This window comes from Stenella coeruleoalba, assembly GCF_951394435.1.
Source record: "Stenella coeruleoalba genome assembly, chromosome: 4".
Lineage (NCBI taxonomy): Eukaryota > Metazoa > Chordata > Mammalia > Artiodactyla > Delphinidae > Stenella > Stenella coeruleoalba.
This window is the reverse complement of record NC_137149.1, coordinates 96384748-96403315: the sequence shown is the minus strand read 5'-3', so window position 1 is coordinate 96403315 and position 18568 is coordinate 96384748. Positions and strand designations below refer to the sequence as shown.

The following is an 18568-nucleotide window of genomic DNA, read 5'->3' as shown; positions in this document are numbered from 1 at the left end:
TAGTCAGGTACATACTTAGGCGTTTAATATGCGGTGTTGAGTCCATTTCGTTGAGCAAGGAGTAGCTCTTGTCTATTCCATATTTGGCTTAAGGAACTTTATTTGTGCTCATTTCAATCTCTGGTTTTATGCAGCACCCCAACTCACATTTACCCTTAAGCAAGAATTAGTTGGTTTTCTAAATTTGAGACCCTGTTCTGTTCTGTAATTCAGTTCCTGTGTAGCCAAGTTTACATTCCGTGTATTACTGATATCTTATGATGTTTCTTTTTCTGTGTGACTTATTTCAGTTAGAATCATCATACCTGAATCCACTCATTGTGCTGCTGAGGGCCTGATGACACAGATTTCATTGCTGAGTGATATTGCTTTGTAAGTAAATACCACAACTTCTTTATCCATTTTTCACTTTCTGCGATGTTGAACTTGTACTGTAAACGAGGTTCTTGTAAACAGAGCCGTTCCAAACTTTGGGGTGGCTGTGTCTTTTTGATTTTAATTTCCCTAAGCTATAGGACCATAAGTGGAAGTGCCCTAGGTTCTGTTGCTTTGTTTTTTAGATGTTTCAGGAAACACCATACACTTCTCCCGAGTGGTTGTTGGCAATTTACATCCCGCCCATCACCATAACAAGGCTCCCAGTTCTCCATGGCCTGTCCTGCCTTTCTGGATTTTACACTTTTTTCAGATGGCCCTTTTGACCGGGGGGAAGTGAGACTTCATTGTAGTGTAGATTTCCTTTGCAAGCTTGCTTGGTTGGCCAAAAAGGGCGTATGCGTTTTTTCCTGAATATATTCAGGAAAAAACGCATACGCCCTTTTTGGCCAAGTGCATCATTGTGGACGTTCTGCCTCTTTTCCTATGCTTTCAATGCAATTCCAGTCTAGCTCCTGAAATCGGTTTCCTGCAATTCTGCCCCGCTTTCAAGTCCTCTTGGCAGCCTTACTTCAGTCTATTTTTGGACGATAGCTGTCATTTATAACTCTGCAGGTTTGTGAATTACAGTGCCCCTGAGCTCCTTTCTTCAACTCGCTTTCTTGTGACCTGGCCGCAACACCGCAGGATGGCTTCAGGCCCTAATCTGGTTCCGGCCCGGCATGCTGAGCCTTTGGTTAATTCCTCTTCCTGGTGGGAAATGAGAGTTAAATTTGCCCGTTCAGACACCTCCAGCTAGCCTCTCATTGGTTCTCGCTATTCCTGTTCATCTTCCGCAGAAATTGCAAACTGGGCCAAACAGGAGGTTAAAGGGACTGACTCTCCAAGTGGGGAGAGTGTTAGTAAAGCGTCTGGAATGTTGCACCCGAGTACCAGGGGAGGAAAACTGAGACATATTTGAACACGTCGCCCGATCACATGGTTGATCATACTCTAGGTTCCACATGCATGTTTTAGCTGAAGGAAGAATACCTTAAACCTGGGTAGTTGAAACCCGTGGAATGGGTACCATGCAATATGACTTCAAAGGGTCTTCATTTGCTCACCGAACCTCTCCAATCCTATCACTGCTGCGTTTATGCCCCTGTACACATGCTTGATTCTCTTTCGGAGACATAGCAATCCATAGGTTTTAAGATACTTACTAGTCAGGTACATTCTTAGGCGTTTAATATGGGGTGTTGAGTCCATTTCGTTGAGCAAGGAGTAGCTCTTGTCTATTCCATATTTGGCTTAAGGAACTTTATCTGTGCTCATTTCAATCTCTGGTTTTATGCAGCACCCCAACTCACCTTTCCCCTTAAGCAAGCATAAGTTGGTTTTCTAAATTTGAGACCCCTTTCTGTTCTGTAATTCAGTTCCTGTGTAGCCAAGTTTCCATTCCGTGTATTACTGATATCTTATGATGTTTCTTTTTCTGTGTGACTTATTTCAGTTATAATCATCATACCTGAATCCACTCATTGTGCTGCTAAGGGCCTGATGACACAGATTTCATTGCTGAGTGATACTGCATTGTACGTAAGTACCACTAGTTCTTTATCCATTTTTCACTTTCTGCGATGTTGAACTTGTACTGTAAACACGGTTATTGTAAACAGAGGCGTCCCAAACTTTGGGGTGGCTGTGTCTTTTTGATTTTAATTTCCCTAAGCTATAGGACCATAAGTGGAAGTGCCCTAGGCTCTGTTGCTTTGTTTTTTAGATGTTTCAGGAAACACCATACACTTCTCCCGAGTGGTTGTTGGCAATTTACATCCCGCCCATCAGCATAACAAGGCTCCCAGTTCTCCATGGCCTCTCCTGCCTTTCTGGATTTTACACTTTTTTCAGATGGCCCTTTTGACCGGGGGGAAGTGAGACTTCATTGTAGTGCAGATTTCCTTTGCAAGCTTGCTTGGTTGGCCAAAAAGGGCGTATGCGTTTTTTCCTGAATATATTCAGGAAAAAACGCATACGCCCTTTTTGGCCAAGTGCATCATTGTGGACGTTCTGCCTCTTTTCCTATGCTTTCAATGCAATTCCAGTCTACCTCCTGAAATCGGTTTCCTGCAATTCTGCCCCGCTTTCAAGTCCTCTTGGCAGCCTTACTTCAGTCTATTTTTGGACGATAGCTGTCATTTATAACTCTGCAGGTTTGTGAATTACAGTGCCCCTGAGCTCCTTTCTTCAACTCGCTTTCTTGTGACCTGGCCGCAACACCGCAGGATGGCTTCAGGCCCTAATCTGGTTCCGGCCCGGCATGCTGAGCCTTTGGTTAATTCCTCTTCCTGGTGGGAAATGAGAGTTAAATTTGCCCGTCCAGACACCTCCAGCTAGCCTCTCATTGGTTCTCGCTATTCCTGTTCATCTTCCGCAGAAATTGCAAACTGGGCCAAACAGGAGGTTAAAGGGACTGACTCTCCAAGTGGGGAGAGTGTTAGTAAAGCGTCTGGAATGTTGCACCCGAGTACCAGGGGAGGAAAACTGAGACATATTTGAACACGTCTCCCGATCACATGGTTGATCATACTCTAGGTTCCACATGCATGTTTTAGCTGAAGGAAGAATACCTTAAACCTGGGTAGTTGAAACCCGTGGAATGGGTACCATGCAATATGACTTCAAAGGGTCTTCATTTGCTCACCAAACCTCTCCAATCCTATCACTGCTGCGTTTATGCCCCTGTACACATGTTTGATTCTCTTTCGGAGACATAGCAATCCATAGGTTTTAAGATACTTACTAGTCAGGTACATTCTTAGGTGTTTAATATGCGGTGTTGAGTCCATTTCGTTGAGCAAGGAGTAGCTCTTGTCTATTCCATATTTGACTTAAGGAACTTTATCTGTGCTCATTTCAATCTCTGGTTTTATGCAGCACCCCAACTCACCTTTACCCTTAAGCAAGCATAAGTTGGTTTTCTAAATTTGAGACCCTGTTCTGTTTTGGAATGCAGTTCCTGTGTAGCCAAGTTTACATTCCGTGTATTACTGATATCTTATGATGTTTCTTTTTCTGTGTGACTTATTTCAGTTAGAATCATCATACCTGAATCCACTCATTGTGCTGCTAAGGGCCTGATGACACAGATTTCATTGCTGAGTGATATTGCTTTGTAATAAATACCACAACTTCTTTATCCATTTTTCACTTTCTGCGATGTTGAACTTGTACTGTAAACGAGGTTCTTGTAAACAGAGCCGTTCCAAACTTTGGGGTGGCTGTGTCTTTTTGATTTTAATTTCCCTAAACTATAGGACCATAAGTGGAAGTGCCCTAGGTTCTGTTGCTTTGTTTTTTAGATGTTTCAGGAAACACCATACACTTCTCCCGAGTGGTTGTTGGCAATTTACATCCCGCCCATCAGCATAACAAGGCTCCCAGTTCTCCATGGCCTGTCCTGCCTTTCTGGATTTTACACTTTTTTCAGATGGCCCTTTTGACCGGGGGGAAGTGAGACTTCATTGTAGTGCAGATTTCCTTTGCAAGCTTGCTTGGTTGGCCAAAAAGGGCGTATGCGTTTTTTCCTGAATATATTCAGGAAAAAACGCATACGCCCTTTTTGGCCAAGTGCATCATTGTGGACGTTCTGCCTCTTTTCCTATGCTTTCAATGCAATTCCAGTCTACCTCCTGAAATCGGTTTCCTGCAATTCTGCCCCGCTTTCAAGTCCTCTTGGCAGCCTTACTTCAGTCTATTTTTGGACGATAGCTGTCATTTATAACTCTGCAGGTTTGTGAATTACAGTGCCCCTGAGCTCCTTTCTTCAACTCGCTTTCTTTTGAGCTGGCCGCAACACCGCAGGATGGCTTCAGGCCCTAATCTGGTTCCGGTACGGCACGCTGAGCCTTTGGTTATTTCCTCTTCCTGTTGGGAAATGAGAGTTAAATTTGCCCGTCCAGACACCTCCAGCTAGTCTCTCATTGGTTCTCGCTATTCCTGTTCATCCTCCGCAGAAATTCCAAACTGGGCCAAACAGGAGGTTAAAGGGACTGACTCTCCAAGTCGGGAGAGTGTTAGTAAAGCGTCTGGAATGTTGCACCTGAGTACCAGGGGAGGAAAACTGAGACATATTTGAACACGTCTCCCGTTCACATGGTTGATCATACTCTAGGTTCCACATGCATGTTTTAGCTGAAGGAAGAATACCTTAAACCTGGGTAGTTGAGACCCGTGGAATGGGTACCATGCAATATGACTTCAAAGGGTCTTCATTTGCTCACCGAACCTCTCCAATCCTATCACTGCTGCGTTTATGCCCCTGTACACATGCTTGATTCTCTTTCGGAGACATAGCAATCCATAGGTTTTTAGATACTTACTAGTCAGGTACATACTTAGGCGTTTAATATGCGGTGTTGAGTCCATTTCGTTGAGCAAGGAGTAGCTCTTGTCTATTCCATATTTGGCTTAAGGAACTTTATTTGTGCTCATTTCAATCTCTGGTTTTATGCAGCACCCCAACTCACATTTACCCTTAAGCAAGAATTAGTTGGTTTTCTAAATTTGAGACCCTGTTCTGTTCTGTAATTCAGTTCCTGTGTAGCCAAGTTTACATTCCGTGTATTACTGATATCTTATGATGTTTCTTTTTCTGTGTGACTTATTTCAGTTAGAATCATCATACCTGAATCCACTCATTGTGCTGCTGAGGGCCTGATGACACAGATTTCATTGCTGAGTGATATTGCTTTGTAAGTAAATACCACAACTTCTTTATCCATTTTTCACTTTCTGCGATGTTGAACTTGTACTGTAAACGAGGTTCTTGTAAACAGAGCCGTTCCAAACTTTGGGGTGGCTGTGTCTTTTTGATTTTAATTTCCCTAAGCTATAGGACCATAAGTGGAAGTGCCCTAGGTTCTGTTGCTTTGTTTTTTAGATGTTTCAGGAAACACCATACACTTCTCCCGAGTGGTTGTTGGCAATTTACATCCCGCCCATCACCATAACAAGGCTCCCAGTTCTCCATGGCCTGTCCTGCCTTTCTGGATTTTACACTTTTTTCAGATGGCCCTTTTGACCGGGGGGAAGTGAGACTTCATTGTAGTGTAGATTTCCTTTGCAAGCTTGCTTGGTTGGCCAAAAAGGGCGTATGCGTTTTTTCCTGAATATATTCAGGAAAAAACGCATACGCCCTTTTTGGCCAAGTGCATCATTGTGGACGTTCTGCCTCTTTTCCTATGCTTTCAATGCAATTCCAGTCTAGCTCCTGAAATCGGTTTCCTGCAATTCTGCCCCGCTTTCAAGTCCTCTTGGCAGCCTTACTTCAGTCTATTTTTGGACGATAGCTGTCATTTATAACTCTGCAGGTTTGTGAATTACAGTGCCCCTGAGCTCCTTTCTTCAACTCGCTTTCTTGTGACCTGGCCGCAACACCGCAGGATGGCTTCAGGCCCTAATCTGGTTCCGGCCCGGCATGCTGAGCCTTTGGTTAATTCCTCTTCCTGGTGGGAAATGAGAGTTAAATTTGCCCGTTCAGACACCTCCAGCTAGCCTCTCATTGGTTCTCGCTATTCCTGTTCATCTTCCGCAGAAATTGCAAACTGGGCCAAACAGGAGGTTAAAGGGACTGACTCTCCAAGTGGGGAGAGTGTTAGTAAAGCGTCTGGAATGTTGCACCCGAGTACCAGGGGAGGAAAACTGAGACATATTTGAACACGTCTCCCGATCACATGGTTGATCATACTCTAGGTTCCACATGCATGTTTTAGCTGAAGGAAGAATACCTTAAACCTGGGTAGTTGAAACCCGTGGAATGGGTACCATGCAATATGACTTCAAAGGGTCTTCATTTGCTCACCGAACCTCTCCAATCCTATCACTGCTGCGTTTATGCCACTGTACAAATGCTTGATTCTCTTTCGGAGACATAGCAATCCATAGGTTTTAACATACTTACTAGTCAGGTACATTCTTAGGCGTTTAATATGCGGTGTTGAGTCCATTTCGTTGAGCAAGGAGTAGCTCTTGTCTATTCCATATTTGGCTTAAGGAACTTTATCTGTGCTCATTTCAATCTCTGGTTTTATGCAGCACCCCAACTCACCTTTCCCCTTAAGCAAGCATAAGTTGGTTTTCTAAATTTGAGACCCTGTTCTGTTCTGTAATTCAGTTCCTGTGTAGCCAAGTTTACATTCCGTGTATTACTGATATCTTATGATGTTTCTTTTTCTGTGTGACTTATTTCAGTTAGAATCATCGTACCTGAATGCACTCATTGTGCTGCTGAGGGCCTGATGACACAGATTTCATTGCTGAGTGATATTGCTTTGTAAGTAAATACCACAACTTCTTTATCCATTTTTCACTTTCTGCGATGTTGAACTTGTACTGTAAACGAGGTTCTTGTAAACAGAGCCGTTCCAAACTTTGGGGTGGCTGTGTCTTTTTGATTTTAATTTCCCTAAGCTATAGGACCATAAGTGGAAGTGCCCTAGGCTCTGTTGCTTTGTTTTTTAGATGTTTCAGGAAACACCATACACTTCTCCCGAGTGGTTGTTGGCAATTTACATCCCGCCCATCAGCATAACAAGGCTCCCAGTTCTCCATGGCCTGTTACCTTTCTGGATTTTACACTTTTTTCAGATGGCCCTTTTGACCGGGGTGAAGTGAGACTTCATTGTAATGCAGATTTCCTTTGCAAGCTTGCTTGGTTGGCCAAAAAGTGCGTATGCGTTTTTTCCTGAATATATTCAGGAAAAAACGCATACGCCCTTTTTGGCCAAGTGCATCATTGTGGACGTTCTGCCTCTTTTCCTATGCTTTCAATGCAATTCCAGTCTACCTCCTGAAATCGGTTTCCTGCAATTCTGCCCCGCTTTCAAGTCCTCTTGGCAGCCTTACTTCAGTCTATTTTTGGACGATAGCTGTCATTTATAACTCTGCAGGTTTGTGAATTACAGTGCCCCTGAGCTCCTTTCTTCAACTCGCTTTCTTTTGAGCTGGCCGCAACACCGCAGGATGGCTTCAGGCCCTAATCTGGTTCCGGTACGGCACGCTGAGCCTTTGGTTATTTCCTCTTCCTGGTGGGAAATGAGAGTTAAATTTGCCCGTCCAGACACCTCCAGCTAGCCTCTCATTGGTTCTCGCTATTCCTGTTCATCTTCCGCAGAAATTGCAAACTGGGCCAAACAGGAGGTTAAAGGCGCTGACTCTCCAAGTGGGGAGAGTGTTAGTAAAGCGTCTGGAATGTTGCACCCGAGTACCAGGGGAGGAAAACTGAGACATATTTGAACACGTCTCCCGTTCACATGGTTGATCATACTCTAGGTTCCACATGCATGTTTTAGCTGAAGGAAGAATACCTTAAACCTGGAGAGTTCAGACCCGTGTAATGGGTACCATGCAATATGACTTCAAAGGGTCTTCATTTGCTCACCGAACCTCTCCAATCCTATCACTGCTGCGTTTATGCCCCTGTACACATGCTTGATTCTCTTTCGGAGACATAGCAATCCATAGGTTTTAAGATACTTACTAGTCAGGTACATTCTTAGGCGTTTAATATGCGGTGTTGAGTCCATTTCGTTGAGCAAGGAGTAGCTCTTGTCTATTCCATATTTGACTTAAGGAACTTTATCTGTGCTCATTTCAATCTCTGGTTTTATGCAGCACCCCAACTCACCTTTACCCTTAAGCAAGCATAAGTTGTCTTTCTAAATTTGAGACCCTGTTCTGTTCTGTAATTCTGTTCCTGTGTCGCCAAGTTTCCATTCCGTGTATTACTGATATCTGATGAGGTTTCTTTTTCTGTGTGACTTATTTCAGTTAGAATCATCATACCTGAATCCACTCATTGTGCTGCTAAGGGCCTGATGACATAGATTTCATTGCTGAGTGATATTGCTTTGTAAGTGAATACCACAACTTCTTTATCCATTTTTCACTTTCTGCGATGTTGAACTTGTACTGTAAACGAGGTTCTTGTAAACAGAGCCGTTCCAAACTTTGGGGTGGCTGTGTCTTTTTGATTTTAATTTCCCTAAGCTATAGGACCATAAGTGAAAGTGCCCTAGGTTCTGTTGCTTTGTTTTTTAGATGTTTCAGGAAACACCATACACTTCTCCCGAGTGGTTGTAGGCAATTTACATCCCGCCCATCAGCATAACAAGGCTCCCAGTTCTCCATGGCCTGTCCTGCCTTTCTGGATTTTACACTTTTTTCAGATGGCCCTTTTGACCGGGGGGAAGTGAGACTTCATTGTAGTGCAGATTTCCTTTGCAAGCTTGCTTGGTTGGCCAAAAAGGGCGTATGCGTTTTTTCCTGAATATATTCAGGAAAAAACGCATACGCCCTTTTTGGCCAAGTGCATCATTGTGGACGTTCTGCCTCTTTTCCTATGCTTTCAATGCAATTCCAGTCTACCTCCTGAAATCGGTTTCCTGCAATTCTGCCCCGCTTTCAAGTCCTCTTGGCAGCCTTACTTCAGTCTATTTTTGGACGATAGCTGTCATTTATAACTCTGCAGGTTTGTGAATTACAGTGCCCCTGAGCTCCTTTCTTCAACTCGCTTTCTTGTGACCTGGCCGCAACACCGCAGGATGGCTTCAGGCCCTAATCTGGTTCCGGCCCGGCATGCTGAGCCTTTGGTTAATTCCTCTTCCTGGTGGGAAATGAGAGTTAAATTTGCCCGTCCAGACACCTCCAGCTAGCCTCTCATTGGTTCTCGCTATTCCTGTTCATCGTCCGCAGAAATTGCAAACTGGGCCAAACAGGAGGTTAAAGGGACTGACTCTCCAAGTGGGGAGAGTGTTAGTAAAGCGTCTGGAATGTTGCACCCGAGTACCAGGGGAGGAAAACTGAGATATATTTGAACACGTCTCCCGATCACATGGTTGATCATACTCTAGGTTCCACATGCATGTTTTAGCTGAAGGAAGAATACCTTAAACGTGGGTATTTGAAACCCGTGGAATGGGTACCATGCAATATGACTTCAAAGGGTCTTCATTTGCTCACCGAACCTCTCCAATCCTATCACTGCTGCGTTTATGCCCCTGTACACATGCTTGATTCTCTTTTGGAGACATAGCAATCCATAGGTTTTAAGATACTTACAAGTCAGGTACATTCTTAGGCGTTTAATATGCGGTGTTGAGTCCATTTCGTTGAGCAAGGAGTAGCTCTTGTCTATTCCATATTTGGCTTAAGGAACTTTATCTGTGCTCATTTCAATCTCTGGTTTTATGCAGCACCCCAACTCACCTTTACCCTTAAGCAAGCATAAGTTGTCTTTCTAAATTTGAGACCCTATTCTGTTCTGTAATTCAGTTCCTGTGTAGCCAAGTTTCCATTCAGTGTATTACTGATATCTGATGATGTTTCTTTTTCTGTGTGACTTATTTCAGTTAGAATCATCATACCTGAATCCACTCATTGTGCTGCTAAGGGCCTGATGACATAGATTTCATTGCTGAGTGATATTGCTTTGTAAGTGAATACCACAACTTCTTTATCCATTTTTCACTTTCTGCGATGTTGAACTTGTACTGTAAACGAGGTTCTTGTAAACAGAGCCGTTCCAAACTTTGGGGTGGCTGTGTCTTTTTGATTTTAATTTCCCTAAGCTATAGGACCATAAGTGGAAGTGCCCTAGGCTCTGTTGCTTTGTTTTTTAGATGTTTCAGGAAACACCATACACTTCTCCCAAGTGTCTGTTGGCAATTTACATCCCGCCCTTCAGCATAACAAGGCTCCCAGTTCTCCATGGCCTGTCCTGCCTTTCTGGATTTTACACTTTTTTCAGATGGCCCTTTTGACCGGGGGGAAGTGAGACTTCATTGTAGTGCAGATTTCCTTTGCAAGCTTGCTTGGTTGGCCAAAAAGGGCGTATGCGTTTTTTCCTGAATATATTCAGGAAAAAACGCATACGCCCTTTTTGGCCAAGTGCATCATTGTGGACGTTCTGCCTCTTTTCCTATGCTTTCAATGCAATTCCAGTCTACCTCCTGAAATCGGTTTCCTGCAATTCTGCCCCGCTTTCAAGTCCTCTTGGCAGCCTTACTTCAGTCTGTTTTTGGACGATAGCTGTCATATATAACTCTGCAGGTTTGTGAATTACAGTGCCCCTGAGCTCCTTTCTTCAACTCGCTTTCTTGTGACCTGGCCGCAACACCGCAGGATGGCTTCAGGCCCTAATCTGGTTCCGGGCCGGCATGCGGAGCCTTTGGTTAATTCCTCTTCCTGGTGGGAAATGAGAGTTAAATTTGCCCGTCCAGACACCTCCAGCTAGCCTCTCATTGGTTCTCGCTATTCCTGTTCATCTTCCGCAGAAATTGCAAACTGGGCCAAACAGGAGGTTAAAGGGACTGACTCTCCAAGTGGGGAGAGTGTTAGTAAAGCGTCTGGAATGTTGCACCCGAGTACCAGGGGAGGAAAACTGAGACATATTTGAACACGTCTCCCGATCACATGGTTGATCATACTCTAGGTTCCACATGCATGTTCTAGCTGAAGGAAGAATACCTTAAACCTGGGTAGTTGAAACCCGTGGAATGGGTACCATGCAATATGACTTCAAAGGGTCTTCATCTGCTCACTGAACCTCTCCAATCCTATCACTGCTGCGTTTATGCCCCTGTACACATGCTTGATTCTCTTTCGGAGACATAGCAATCCATAGGTTTTAAGATACTTACTAGTCAGGTACATTCTTAGGCGTTTAATATGGCGTGTTGAGTCCATTTCGTTGAGCAAGGAGTAGCTCTTGTCTATTCCATATTTGGCTTAAGGAACTTTATCTGTGCTCATTTCAATCTCTGGTTTTATGCAGCACCCCAACTCACCTTTACCCTTAAGCAAGAATACGTTGGTTTTCTAAATTTGAGACCCTGTTCTGTTCTGTAATTCAGTTCCTGTGTAGCCAAGTTTACATTCCGTGTATTACTGATATCTTATGATGTTTCTTTTTCTGTGTGACTTATTTCAGTTAGAATCATCATACCTGAATCCACTCATTGTGCTGCTAAGGGCCTGATGACACAGATTTCATTGCTGAGTGATATTGCTTTGTAAGTAAATACCACAACTTCTTTATCCATTTTTCACTTTCTGCGATGTTGAACTTGTACTGTAAACGAGGTTCTTGTAAACAGAGCCGTTCCAAACTTTGGGGTGGCTGTGTCTTTTTGATTTTAATTTCCCTAAGCTATAGGACCATAAGTGGAAGTGCCCTAGGTTCTGTTGCTTTGTTTTTTAGATGTTTCAGGAAACACCATACACTTCTCCCGAGTGGTTGTTGGCAATTTACATCCCGCCCATCAGCATAACAAGGCTCCCAGTTCTCCATGGCCTGTCCTGCCTTTCTGGATTTTACACGTTTTTCAGATGGCCCTTTTGACCGGGGGTAAGTGAGACTTCATTGTAGTGCAGATTTCCTTTGCAAGCTTGCTTGGTTGGCCAAAAAGGGCGTATGCGTTTTTTCCTGAATATATTCAGGAAAAAACGCATACGCCCTTTTTGGCCAAGTGCATCATTGTGGACGTTCTGCCTCTTTTCCTATGCTTTCAATGCAATTCCAGTCTACCTCCTGAAATCGGTTTCCTGCAATTCTGCCCCGCTTTCAAGTCCTCTTGGCAGCCTTACTTCAGTCTATTTTTGGACGATAGCTGTCATTTATAACTCTGCAGGTTTGTGAATTACAGTGCCCCTGAGCTCCTTTCTTCAACTCGCTTTCTTGTGACCTGGCCGCAACACCGCAGGATGGCTTCAGGCCCTAATCTGGTTCCGGCCCGGCATGCTGAGCCTTTGGTTAATTCCTCTTCCTGGTGGAAATGAGAGTTAAATTTGCCCGTCCAGACACCTCCAGCTAGCCTCTCATTGGTTCTCGCTATTCCTGTTCATCGTCCGCAGAAATTGCAAACTGGGCCAAACAGGAGGTTAAAGGGACTGACTCTCCAAGTGGGGAGAGTGTTAGTAAAGCGTCTGGAATGTTGCACCCGAGTACCAGGGGAGGAAAACTGAGATATATTTGAACACGTCTCCCGATCACATGGTTGGTCATACTCTAGGTTCCACATGCATGTTTTAGCTGAAGGAAGAATACCTTAAACCTGGGTAGTTGAAACCCGTGGAATGGGTACCATGCAATATGACTTCAAAGGGTCTTCATTTGCTCACCGAACCTCTCCAATCCTATCACTGCTGCGTTTATGCCCCTGTACACATGCTTGATTCTCTTTTGGAGACATAGCAATCCATAGGTTTTAAGATACTTACAAGTCAGGTACATTCTTAGGCGTTTAATATGCGGTGTTGAGTCCATTTCGTTGAGCAAGGAGTAGCTCTTGTCTATTCCATATTTGGCTTAAGGAACTTTATCTGTGCTCATTTCAATCTCTGGTTTTATGCAGCACCCCAACTCACCTTTACCCTTAAGCAAGCATAAGTTGTCTTTCTAAATTTGAGACCCTGTTCTGTTCTGTAATTCAGTTCCTGTGTAGCCAAGTTTCCATTCCGTGTATTACTGATATCTGATGATGTTTCTTTTTCTGTGTGACTTATTTCAGTTAGAATCATCATACCTGAATCCACTCATTGTGCTGCTAAGGGCCTGATGACATAGATTTCATTGCTGAGTGATATTGCTTTGTAAGTGAATACCACAACTTCTTTATCCATTTTTCACTTTCTGCGATGTTGAACTTGTACTGTAAACGAGGTTCTTGTAAACAGAGCCGTTCCAAACTTTGGGGAGCTGTGTCTTTTTGATTTTAATTTCCCTAAGCTATAGGACCATAAGTGGAAGTGCCCTAGGCTCTGTTGCTTTGTTTTTTAGATGTTTCAGGAAACACCATACACTTCTCCCAAGTGTCTGTTTGCAATTTACATCCCGCCCTTCAGCATAACAAGGCTCCAAGTTCTCAATGGCCTGTTGCCTTTCTGGATTTTACACTTTTTTCAGATGGCCCTTTTGACCGGGGGGAAGTGAGACTTCATTGTAGTGCAGATTTCCTTTGCAAGCTTGCTTGGTTGGCCAAAAAGGGCGTATGCGTTTTTTCCTGAATATATTCAGGAAAAAACGCATACGCCCTTTTTGGCCAAGTGCATCATTGTGGACTTTCTGCCTCTTTTCCTATGCTTTCAATGCAATTCCAGTCTACCTCCTGAAATCGGTTTCCTGCAATTCTGCCCCGCTTTCAAGTCCTCTTGGCAGCCTTACTTCAGTCTATTTTTGGACGATAGCTGTCATTTATAACTCTGCAGGTTTGTGAATTACAGTGCCCCTGAGCTCCTTTCTTCAACTTGCTTTCTTGTGACCTGGCCGCAACACCGCAGGATGGCTTCAGGCCCTAATCTGGTTTCGGCACGGCACGCTGAGCCTTTGGTTATTTCCTCTTCATCTTGGGAAATGAGAGTTAAATTTGCCCGTCCAGACACCTCCAGTTAGCCTCTCATTGGTTCTCGCTATTCCTGTTCATCTTCCGCAGAAATTGCAAACTGGGCCAAACAGGAGGTTAAAGGCGCTGACTCTCCAAGTGGGGAGAGTGTTAGTAAAGCGTCTGGAATGTTGCACCCGAGTACCAGGGGAGGAAAACTGAGACATATTTGAACACGTCTCCCATTCACATGGTTGATCATACTTGGGTTCCACATGCATGTTTTAGCTGAAGGAAGAATACCTTAAACCTGGAGAGTTAAGACCCGTGTAATGGGTACCATGCAATATGACTTCAAAGGGTCTTCATTTGCTCACCGAACCTCTCCAATCCTATCACTGCTGCGTTTATGCCCCTGTACACATGCTTGATTCTCTTTCGGAGACATAGCAATCCATAGGTTTTAAGATACTTACTAGTCAGGTACATTCTTAGGCGTTTAATATGCGGTGTTGAGTCCATTTCGTTGAGCAAGGAGTAGCTCTTGTCTATTCCATATTTGACTTAAGGAACTTTATCTGTGCTCATTTCAATCTCTGGTTTTATGCAGCACCCCAATTCACCTTTACCCTTAAGCAAGCATAAGTTGGTTTTCTAAATTTGAGACCCTGTTCTGTTCTATAATTCAGTTCCTGTGTAGCCAAGTTTACATTCCGTGTATTACTGATATCTTATGATGTTTCTTTTTCTGTGTGACTTACTTCAGTTAGAATCATCATACCTGAATCCACTCATTGTGCTGCTAAGGGCCTGATGACACAGATTTCATTGCTGAGTGATATTGCTTTGTAAGTAAATACCACAACTTCTTTATCCATTTTTCACTTTCTGCAATGTTGAACTTCTACTGTAAACGAGGTTCTTGTAAACAGAGGCGCCCCGAACTTTGGGGTGGCTGTGTCTTTTTGATTTTAATTTCCCTAAGCTATAGGACCATAAGTGGCAGTGCCCTAGGCTCTGTTGCTTTGTTTTTTAGATGTTTCAGGAAACACCATACACTTCTCCCGAGTGGTTGTTGGCAATTTACATCCCGCCCATCAGCATAACAAGGCTCCCAGTTCTCCATGGCCTGTCCTGCCTTTCTGGATTTTACACGTTTTTCAGATGGCCCTTTTGACCGGGGGGAAGTGAGACTTCATTGTAGTGCAGATTTCCTTTGCAAGCTTGCTTGGTTGGCCAAAAAGGGCGTATGCGTTTTTTCCTGAATATATTCAGGAAAAAACGCATACGCCCTTTTTGGCCAAGTGCATCATTGTGGACGTTCTGCCTCTTTTCCTATGCTTTCAATGCAATTCCAGTCTACCTCCTGAAATCGGTTTCCTGCAATTCTGCCCCGCTTTCAAGTCCTCTTGGCAGCCTTACTTCAGTCTATTTTTGGACGATAGCTGTCATTTATAACTCTGCAGGTTTGTGAATTACAGTGCCCCTGAGCTCCTTTCTTCAACTCGCTTTCTTGTGACCTGGCCGCAACACCGCAGGCTGGCTTCAGGCCCTAATCTGGTTTCGGCACGGCACGCTGAGCCTTTGGTTATTTCCTCTTCATGGTGGGAAATGAGAGTTAAATTTGCCCGTCCAGACACCTCCAGTTAGCCTCTCATTGGTTCTCGCTATTCCTGTTCATCTTCCGCAGAAATTGCAAACTGGGCCAAACAGGAGGTTAAAGGCGCTGACTCTCCAAGTGGGGAGAGTGTTAGTAAAGCGTCTGGAATGTTGCACCCGAGTACCAGGGGAGGAAAACTGAGACATATTTGAACACGTCTCCCGTTCACATGGTTGATCATACTTGGGTTCCACATGCATGTTTTAGCTGAAGGAAGAATACCTTAAACCAGGAGAGTTAAGACCCGTGTAATGGGTACCATGCAATATGACTTCAAAGGGTCTTCATTTGCTCACCGAACCTCTCCAATCCTATCACTGCTGCGTTTATGCCCCTGTACACATGCTTGATTCTCTTTCGGAGACATAGCAATCCATAGGTTTTAAGATACTTAGTAGTCAGGTACATTCTTAGGCGTTTAATATGCGGTGTTGAGTCCATTTCGTTGAGCAAGGAGTAGCTCTTGTCTATTCCATATTTGACTTAAGGAACTTTATCTTTGCTCATTTCAATCTCTGGTTTTATGCAGCACCCCAACTCACCTTTACCCTTAAGCAAGCATAAGTTGGTTTTCTAAATTTGAGACCCTGTTCTGTTCTGTAATTCAGTTCCTGTGTAGCCAAGTTTACATTCCGTGTATTACTGATATCTTATGATGTTTCTTTTTCTGTGTGACTTACTTCAGTTAGAATCATCATACCTGAATCCACTCATTGTGCTGCTAAGGGCCTGATGACACAGATTTCATTGCTGAGTGATATTGCTTTGTAAGTAAATACCACAACTTCTTTATCCATTTTTCACTTTCTGCGATGTTGAACTTCTACTGTAAACGAGGTTCTTGTAAACAGAGGCGCCCCAAACTTTGGGGTGGCTGTGTCTTTTTGATTTTAATTTCCCTAAGCTATAGGACCATAAGTGGCAGTGCCCTAGGCTCTGTTGCTTTGTTTTTTAGATGTTTCAGGAAACACCATACACTTCTCCCGAGTGGTTGTTGGCAATTTACATCCCGCCCATCAGCATAACAAGGCTCCCAGTTCTCCATGGCCTGTCCTGCCTTTCTGGATTTTACACTTTTTTCAGATGGCCCTTTTGACAGGGGGGAAGTGAGACTTCATTGTAGTGCAGATTTCCTTTGCAAGCTTGCTTGGTTGGCCAAAAAGGGCGTATGCGTTTTTTCCTGAATATATTCAGGAAAAAACGCATACGCCCTTTTTGGCCAAGTGCATCATTGTGGACGTTCTGCCTCTTTTCCTATGCTTTCAATGCAATTCCAGTCTACCTCCTGAAATCGGTTTCCTGCAATTCTGCCCCGCTTTCAAGTCCTCTTGGCAGCCTTACTTCAGTCTGTTTTTGGACGATAGCTGTCATTTATAACTCTGCAGGTTTGTGAATTACAGTGCCCCTGAGCTCCTTTCTTCAACTCGCTTTCTTGTGACCTGGCCGCAACACCGCAGGATGGCTTCAGGCCCTAATCTGGTTCCGGGCCGGCATGCGGAGCCTTTGGTTAATTCCTCTTCCTGGTGGGAAATGAGAGTTAAATTTGCCCGTCCAGACACCTCCAGCTAGCCTCTCATTGGTTCTCGCTATTCCTGTTCATCTTCCGCAGAAATTGCAAACTGGGCCAAACAGGAGGTTAAAGGGACTGACTCTCCAAGTGGGGAGAGTGTTAGTAAAGCGTCTGGAATGTTGCACCCGAGTACCAGGGTACGAAAACTGAGACATATTTGAACACGTCTCCCGATCACATGGTTGATCATACTCTAGGTTCCACATGCATGTTTTAGCTGAAGGAAGAATACCTTAAACCTGGGTAGTTGAAACCCGTGGAATGGGTACCATGCAATATGACTTCAAAGGGTCTTCATTTGCTCACCGAACCTCTCCAATCCTATCACTGCTGCGTTTATGCCCCTGTACACATGCTTGATTCGCTTTCGGAGACATAGCAATCCATAGGTTTTAAGATACTTACTAGTCAGGTACATTCTTAGGCGTTTAATATGCGGTGTTGAGTCCATTTCGTTGAGCAAGGAGTAGCTCTTGTCTATTCCATATTTGGCTTAAGGAACTTTATCTGTGCTCATTTCAATCTCTGGTTTTATGCAGCCCCAACTCACCTTTACCCTTAAGCAAGCATAAGTTGGTTTTCTAAATTTGAGACCCTGTTCTGTTCTGTAATTCAGTTCCTGTGTAGCCAAGTTTCCATTCCGTGTATTACTGATATCTTATGATGTTTCTTTTTCTGTGTGACTTATTTCAGTTAGAATCATCATACCTGAATCCACTCATTGTGCTGCTAAGGGCCTGATGACACAGATTTCATTGCTGAGTGATATTGCTTTGTAAGTGAATACCACAACTTCTTTATCCATTTTTCACTTTCTGCGATGTTGAACTTGTACTGTAAATGAGGTTCTTGTAAACAGAGCCATTCCAAACTTTGGGGTGGCTGTGTCTTTTTGATTTTAATTTCCCTAAGCTATAGGACCATAAGTGGAAGTGCCCTAGGCTCTGTTGCTTTGTTTTTTAGATGTTTCAGGAAACACCATACACTTCTCCCAAGTGTCTGTTGGCAATTTACATCCCGCCCATCAGCATAACAAGGCTCCCAGTTCTCCATGGCCTGTTGCCTTTCTGGATTTTACACTTTTTTCAGATGGCCCTTTTGACCGGGGGGAAGTGAGACTTCATTGTAGTGCAGATTTCCTTTGCAAGCTTGCTTGGTTGGCCAAAAAGGGCGTATGCGTTTTTTCCTGAATATATTCAGGAAAAAACGCATACGCCCTTTTTGGCCAAGTGCATCATTGTGGACGTTCTGCCTCTTTTCCTATGGTTTCAATGCAATTCCAGTCTACCTCCTGAAATCGGTTTCCTGCAATTCTGCCCCGCTTTCAAGTCCTCTTGGCAGCCTTACTTCAGTCTATTTTTGGACGATAGCTGTCATTTATAACTCTGCAGGTTTGTGAATTACAGTGCCCCTGAGCTCCTTTCTTCAACTCGCTTTCTTGTGAGCTGGCTGCAACACCGCAGGATGGTTTCAGGCCCTAATCTGGTTCCGGCACGGCACGCTGAGCCTTTGGTTAATTCCTCTTCCTGGTGGGAAATGAGAGTTAAATTTGCCCGTCCAGACACCTCCAGCTAGTCTCTCATTGGTTCTCGCTATTCCTGT

At 43.9% G+C, this 18568-nt stretch overlaps 1 long non-coding RNA gene across 1 annotated transcript in view; it reads left to right on the top strand.

Annotated features, from left to right (window-relative positions):
• The window catches only part of LOC307185424, an 811550-nt gene that overhangs the window by 789068 nt on the left and 3914 nt on the right, over positions 1 to 18568 (top strand). The window contains exon 2 of the long non-coding RNA XR_013828075.1: positions 1871 to 1956. This is a non-coding gene — a long non-coding RNA (uncharacterized lncRNA). The remainder of the gene's footprint in view (positions 1 to 1870; positions 1957 to 18568) is intronic.